The sequence below is a fragment of the Mustela putorius genome, unplaced genomic scaffold, assembly GCF_011764305.1.
Source record: "Mustela putorius furo isolate JIRA1106 unplaced genomic scaffold, ASM1176430v1.1 tig00000083_pilon_pilon_pilon, whole genome shotgun sequence".
NCBI lineage: Eukaryota > Metazoa > Chordata > Mammalia > Carnivora > Mustelidae > Mustela > Mustela putorius.
Genome location: NW_025421273.1, coordinates 30,489,603 through 30,497,675, shown reverse-complemented (window position 1 = coordinate 30,497,675; position 8,073 = coordinate 30,489,603).

The following is an 8,073-nucleotide window of genomic DNA, read 5'->3' as shown; positions in this document are numbered from 1 at the left end:
TTGATCTTGGGTAGGCTGTGTAACCTGTCAGGGCCTCAGTTTCTCCTTCTGAAAATGTCTTCTGTTGCAGAGTTACTGGGGGGCTGCAGCTGAGATCATGGGGGTAAAAAGGCCTTGTAAACCGTGAAACCTCTACGTGAACGTCAGACCTCATCATTGCACCCTTCAGAACTACTTCAGTTTTTCTGCCAGGGAAGAGAAATAACCCAGGAGGGATGCTTGAGATAGAAACCCTCCCCAGACTTTGTTTCCGGGCCTTTGCCTGACATGAACCAAGACCGCCTGCTGAGGGCAATCATGGGATTTACAACTGCCCTTCTCCTGAAATAACCACGCTTGAGTGTCAGCATTCAGGTGGACAAGCCCTCTTTCCCTTCCTTAAATGATGGATCATCCACTCTCCTACTGAACTAGCAGTCTCTAGGAGCCACACAAATTCTAAGCTCTTAACGATCAAGAACAAGAAGGCATGAGATTGGTTTAAAGGATGGATATCTGTCCTCGTATGAGCCTGGAGCTGATCTTGCCCTGGTGTAAGGGGAGTACTGTGCGAGGGGACTGGGCTGGAGATACCACCCCCTCACCCCTTGGTGAGGATCCTGAGATCCTGCCCAGTTGGGGGGGGGGTGCTGCTAATCCAAGGGCATAGAATGTCACCTGGATTTGCTGCATGCACAGGGCAGACAAACGGCAGCAGGAATCCACAGCTAGACCATAGTTTCCATGGTATTCCCAGAGCCTAGCACAGTGCCTGGCCAATGGGAGGCACAGAGTAAATATTCCCTGGACAATTAAACCAGTCTTTTCAGCTTTTGGATAAATGCGTGGATTCCGTTTCTTGGGGGCTATGGAGAAAAAGTACTGGGGAAGAACCAAGACATTTCTAAGGTACTAGCAGGCTTTCTTGACATAGAAACGTCTTATTTCTTGGTGTACATTTTAAGCTTCCTGAAGAGGATCTATTTATACCTGTAGCCATATCTGTAGCCACAGATATGGTCTTCTGTGAACAGATAGAGACCAATGAGCGAAATGCTTAATTAACAAACTTGCACTACTTCGAAGAATTTTCACATTCTTCAACTGATTTCATGATTCAAGCCACCCAGGGTGATATGCCCTGTCCTTTCCTGTTTGCAGAGAGGAAATTAAGGCTCTTGAAGGTGACCAGATAAGGTCTCTTTGGTGATAAATGATGAAGCTGGGATTCTAATCAGGCCCTCCATCGACACATTCCATGACGCCTCCCACTGCCTCTCCACTTCTTAGCACAGGATTCTGAAGAGTGGGGGAAAGGAGGCATGGAGAGGGCTCTGAAGACAAGTTCTGGACACTTTTCCTTGGAACCGCTATTCCTGGAAGACATGGGTGGGGTGAAGACGAGGCCCATAGCTAGGCCTGAGGATACCAGGGGAAGCCTTGGTCCATTTTCTGAGTTCCAAACTCTGTCTGAAATTTCCCCCTTGGTATTTAGCCTATGCCTGTGAGCTACGCTCAAACACAAAGGTCTCTGGATTTGACAGCCCAATGAATAAACAGCCATTGAGATGAAATGTGGACGCATTTCAGGTACTTCCATCAGAACACATTTTGATGTGGGCTAGGCCGGTTGATCAGAGAGGCAGGAGACCACAGATTAACTCAGATGCCACGGAATGGGAAAATTATAAGCCCCAAATATCTTTAATTTAGTCTTGATTAAAATTAAGTTGAGATGAGAGGCCACAGGCTTCAATAGCAGGAATCTGGAAAGGATATATATCCTCTGAGAATACGAAGCATTGAATTAACCATTGTTAATGGATAACACAAGAGCTTAGAGGATATTTACAGATCCATTATTAAACATTTTAGTTAAATCTGTACTTATTTGGTAACTCGTCTTCTTAAAGTAGAATTTCTGTCTAGTCTGTTTCTTAAGAAGAGCAAAGAGACTTCCCTTAAAATTATCATACTCACGTACACACTTGAGATCGTGAAAGTTTGTTACGCAGAAAACTGTCCTTGTCTTAGGGGATAGACTTCACAGATCCACTGTCTGTGACTCACAGATGTACTTCTAATCAGCTCAACCCAACTCAACGATGGACTCACACTCCCAGAACTAGAAATGGAGTTTCAGGCAGTTTGTCTTGTAAATGTAAACGAAGAGATATATTAGTCATTGTTCTCTAGAGAAACAGGACAAATAAAATACATACGAGAAGATTTATTATAGAAATTGGCTGACACAGTTTTGGAGGCTGAGAACTCCCATGATCTGCTGTCCCCAAGCCAGAGACCCAGCAAAACTGTAATTCAGCTTTGTCTGAAGGCCCAAGAATTGCGGGTAGGGGATAGGGAGTAGGAGAGGGACACAAATACACAGGGTTAAGTCCCAATTTGAGTCCACAAGCCTGAAAAACAAGACAGTCAATTTCCCAATTCATCCCTCCTCCTCCTTTTTGTTGTATTCAGGCCCTCCGTGGATTGGATGAAGCCTACAAGCATTGGTGAGGGTGATCTTTACGCATGCAACCAGTTCACACCCTCATCTCTTCCTGAAGCACCTTTGAACAGACATACCCAGAAATATTTTACCAATTATCTGCCATCTCATGGCCCAGTCAAGTTAACACAAAAAATTAGCCCTTACAAGGGACTCTGGTCAAATAAAGTGACTTGTAAAATAAATGTACTCTAACTGATTAACTCTGTATTTTTTAAAAAAGGCATAACATTGCAGAATAGGTAGAAGAAAACAGATGACGAAGATGAGAACATATAGAAATGAGGGAGAAAACGAAGACAGAGTAGAGAGAATCAACACAGGCATAACTTGACTTCTGGAGGAAACTAAAAAAACAGACGAAATTCTGGCAGTGTTGAGCAAGAAGAAAAATGACCCAAACAATGCAAAAATTAAAAATTTTCCTTGCAAAGGGAAAGAAAATGGACACCACAAAGTTGGGGAATGAGGGCAAAGAGCATTGAAGGACACAGCTAGAGACATGGAGATTTACCTGCTTTCTGGTTTCATCTTAGCGTGACGGCACGCGGCCTGATGTCTGAACGGGCTAGTTAAGATTTGTTTGGTTGCAATAGAGCAAAACCCATACTGTGACTAAAGAAGCAAGTAAGGGAATTTACGGTTCCACTTCACTGCAGAGTTGAACTGGGTAGTTTGATAGGCGGTCCAAACAAAGCCATAGAGATCTCTCCCCTAGGTGGATGTCTTTCTCAGGATAGGCAGGTTCTCAGGTTTATTTCTCAGGCTTGTGACCACAATTCCTAGGCAAGTGGGAAAGCAAGACTCCTTCCTGATGTTTCAAGCAAAAACCCTGACAAGGGATTTTTGTTAGCCCTGATTGCTCCAGCAGGATAATGTGTTCACTAAGCCAGTCAGTGAAGCTGGAAGGATGGAATGTTCTGGAAAGCTCTAGTCCTGACATTCACAACAGGAGATGGAAGTATTTATCAAATAAGTCACATGGATTGAATGTTGAGAAGGAGTCATTTCCTCCAAAGCAAAATCATGACCTACTGTCAGAAGAAGGAGCAGTTGGTGCTGGGTGAGAAACATCCCACACTGGTGTTGGGGCAGAGGTGGCAAGGGTCACCAGACACCATGGGCAGGGTCTTGAGGGCCTTCCCTCTGATTTAGGAAGTCGCATGAGATATCCACAGGCAGTCCTTCAAAAACATGACAGACTTCAAGAGGCCAGTCGGGCCAAATTTGGAACGAATTCCAGACTTGTAACACCTACTGAGTTTATGAAAAGAGGAAATAGCGAAAGGCAGACACGGCATCCACATTTGACCAGCAGCCAACCACAAGAGTGGTATGTTGGGGTGATGTGGTCAAAGAGGGATTGGCACACTCTTTGATTTAAAAAAAAAAAATGGATGAGACTTTATACAATTTTTACTCCAGGGAATCCAATTTGTAGCCATTCAAACCAAGTGCTTTTGAGGTTTGGATGAATAATTTTTCTTCCTTTGCTGACAGCAAGCCTCTGAGCCAGAAATGTTTGACATTAGGGAAGCCTTTCCAAAGCTTAGGGTTCTGGGGAGAAGACCAGCTGGGGGGTGGGGGTAGGGTTTAGTTGGAAATAGGGGAGGGGGATTAGAAGCATGATGAGGTCTCTGAGATTCTTACAAGATTTACAGTTCGGCTTAGGATTTGAAGATCATTTTGGGTCTAAAAATAGACCCTCAAACAGCAATATTCTTAGATTCACACCCTCTAAGATTTCTCGTGCTCCTTGCTGATTGTACCTGAGAGATATTTTTCTCTTGAATGTCAGTATGTGCAAAATGTCGTTCATCCACTCCCTCATCCGATCAACCAACTTTACGTTGAATGCTTGCTGAGATGAAATCAATGTTTCATCCAGGGTATGAAGATTTCCCATTCCTCACCCCTCCCCCCATCATTTCCTTGCTACCCCCACTGGTCAATGAGCTGCCAATTTAGCCACATGTGGGTATCTGCTGGACGTTTCAGAGTCAGCATCTCCAATACTAAACTGCTGGTATCACTCCCACAGCCAAGCTCTCTTCTTGGCTTTCTCATCTCAAGAAATGGTGCCTTCCATCCACCACTCACTCAAGCTAGAACCTGGGAGGCATTCTTGACATTTCTTTGACTCTACGCCTAAATCCAACCCAGCATGTAGGGGGCTCTCAATCAACATTGACCAAAGGAACAGACAGGTGGTTGAAAGAGAAGGGGAATGAATGAACAATGCCTTGAGCTGCCTACACCTGCCATTCCAACACCCACAGGAATCTCTCATGTCAGGAAGCCACAGCTTGAGTAAGTGTACATCTGAACAAGGATTTTTACATTTTGAAAAACTCTTGCTATTTCCTGGAAACAGTCCGTGTCTCTCTGATGGTCTGTTAGTTTTTTTTCTTTTTTCTTTTTTCTTTTTAACTGCTGAAGATCTTGGAACCAAACCAAAGTAATCTGCATTTCCATTTTTATATCTTAATTTATAAACTGCACCTTATAATTTACAAGCTTTCATTTGGTGTCTCTAACAGAGCCGAAACAAATTCTTACCCTGCCAGCTCTGCTACTCTACCCGAGTCTTCTCTCTGCACTCTTCCTCTCAGGAACTTTCTAGTTTTTCCCGTTAGGGAAAGGAAGGACAATAATAATGATATGTCACATTTACTTAGGAAAGAGAGAAGGTCTGATTACCACCCTCCCCCCCATTTTACAGATGAAAAGATAGAAAGATAGAAAATGCTTGCTTACAAATAGTCAAGTCAGGTTCAGAATCTTAATTTCCAGAATTCCTCATGCCAAGTGTCTTTCCAGGACACTAGGGGAGGGTCTCTCCACCTCAATACCAGTAATATTTTGGTCTGGATCATTCTTTGCTGTGCATTATGGGGTGTTTACTAGTATCTCTGGCCTCAACGCATTAGCTACCAGTAGCACCCTTCCCACTGTGACAACCCAGAATGGCCAAGTGTCACCACTGACTGAGAACCACGGTGCTAGATCGTGTCCTTGTCCTTGATGAAAATGGAGGCACAAAAGTCAGGAAAATTCCTCTCTTTTTAGAGCCCCTCTTGGCCTCTGTCTCTCACCTCCAGACCCTGGGTTTTGCTGAGAACTGCACTGCCCACAAGATCACAGAGATCCCTGGACAAACATCCAGTCCCTCCTGAGCGGAATCGGGTGCTGCGCATTCTTGGTCACCATTCACTCCCAAAGGTGGATACCAGCTCCTATTTTACAGGTGAGGAAATTGAGGCTTAGAGAGGTTATCACTGTCCCCACAGTTATAGCCCGTGGGGGGCAGGTTGGTGATTGAGGGTTTACCTTCTCAACCCTTCCCCTTTGCTCCACTCCACAGGGCTGAGAACCCAGGTTTCTTCTCCTGGGACAGCAGGAAAACCCCGCACTAGGAAAGCCTCATCCCTTCTCTCCATAAAGCAGTAGCCCATCCCTCCCAAGCCTGGTGTCTTTCAGATGTGCAGGACAAACAGCCGTGATGGTGGGTCCACGTGCCTGTTGCCTTTCTGAGAGTCTGTGTCCTCAGCTCCCAGCACTGGGCCCTGCTGAGGAAAGTCTCCATCCAAGGCCTGCCAATCTGGCAGTGAGGGTCTGACACAGCGGAGGAGACACCTTCTGGCTATGTCCTGTGTGAGCTTGGTCACGAGAAGACTGTCTCGAAGCTCCGTTTTCCCATCTTTTAAATGGGAAGACCTCCTTCTTGGAGTACATGTCACAGTGAGATGGTGATGAATGGAAACTGATGGACAGGGATGCTGGTGCTGGAGAAACAATGCCCTCCAATGAATGTCCAGCTCCGTCTGTGAAGCTGCCTATAACAAATCCGCTCTCAACTCCCGAACTTCTCCTGGTCAGCCTGGAACCCCCAGGCGCCGTGTGGAGTGACTTCTTTAGGGCTCTTTGCCCAGCTGGACTTCAAGCTCCCTGGGGATCCCTAGGGCCAGTCCTCTTGTCTCCTCCCACAGTGGCCAGCCCAGTTTGCACTCAAAATATTTGTGAGGGATCAATAATGGCTGATTCCAATAGTAATAACCTTTTCCATTAGGTACCACCTTTTCTGGGTATCACTCTCTCTCTTTTTAAAGATTTTGTTTATTTAATTTATTTTAAAGAACAGGGAAGGGTAGAGGGTGAGAGAGAGAGAGAGAATCTTAAGCAGGCTCCATGCTCCACACTGAGCCGGACCCAGGGCTGGATCTCAGCTGCCTGAGAGGAGGACCTGGGGCAAAACCCGGAGTCCCCCGCTCAGCCCACTAAGCCACCCAGGCACCCCTCCGGGTACATCTTAACGTACAAAAGGATTTTCCTTGGCTAGTAGCCCGGATGGTGCCCTTGATTCTTTAGCCCCAGCAGTTTGGGCTTTTCGCCATTATTTTGCTTCTGCTTTGGCCATTTTCTTTGCTTTCCCCAGGTCACACCGCCCTGTGGTAAGATTCAAGCTCAGTGTATCAAACGTGCTGAGTGGAAAGAGGGGCTCCGTAGGGTCCCAGTCCCCGTCCTGCTCTGATCCCCATCCCTGCCCAGCCATTCACTCCTCCACCTCCAGCCAGCCACTGTGCCTCGGTTTCCACATCAGTGAATTGGGGAGATGTACAGGACCTGCCTCAGAAAGTTAGCAGAAGACGAAATGCACGGCGCCTCGGACATATCGGGCCGCCAGTCTCCACTAACCCCTTCACTGGGGTCGGTGCGCTGCCCCTGAGCCTGCTGAGCGATGGAAAACTTTCCCAGCCTCTGTTGCTCTGTAGCAAGCCAGAGGCCGGCCCGGAGCAGCAGGCAGGGGCGTGCATTGCTGCAGCCGCTCTCAGATCCTGCGTTCCTCCAGCAGGGAAAGGTAGCTGCCTTCACTCACCCCCGGGTGCTGCGGGAACCCGCGCCAGATCCCGCCGAACTCAAGGGCAAAAATTCACTTCATTTCGTCTCTTAAAAATTAGTGAAGGCTGCTCGAAATTCTGTACTCTTCAAAGCACCCAGCCATCAAGGAAGGTCCCCCGGTGCTACTTTTTTTTTTTTTTTTTTTTTTTTTTTTTGTGGCTTCACACTTTGTCCCAGATGAAAGGAGCCCAGTGTCTTCTCCCCCAAATCATTTGCAGCCCTAGGAAGGACTGCGGGGATCTGAGCCTCCCGCCGCCCAGCCGGGCCCCCAGGAGAGTGGGCGGAGGGGGGGGGTATCTGTCTCCGTCCAGGGCGACCCCTCCCCCAAGGTCACCCAACTTTCCCTGTACCCCCTCCCACCCCAGGTCCGCGGCTCCCAGGAGGGTCGGGAGGGTCCGGGCGGGGCGCGGCGGGGGCGGGCACCCGCCCGGCATTATTCATTGGCCAGAGCGGGCTGCGGGCGCGAGTGCTGATGTCAGGCGGGCGCGAGTGCGGCGGGCGCAGCGGCGGCGGCCGCCCAGCAGCCCGGGCTCGGGTGGGGGGGCGCGAGTGGGGGTGGCGGCCAGCATGCTGCTCGGCTGCGGCTCGGCCTCCCACACCCGCGGCGCCCTCGTCCTAGCCAGCAGCGGCGGCGGCGGCGGCGGCGGAGCAGCGAGCGGCGGCCGTGTCTGCAGCGGCGCGGGGTC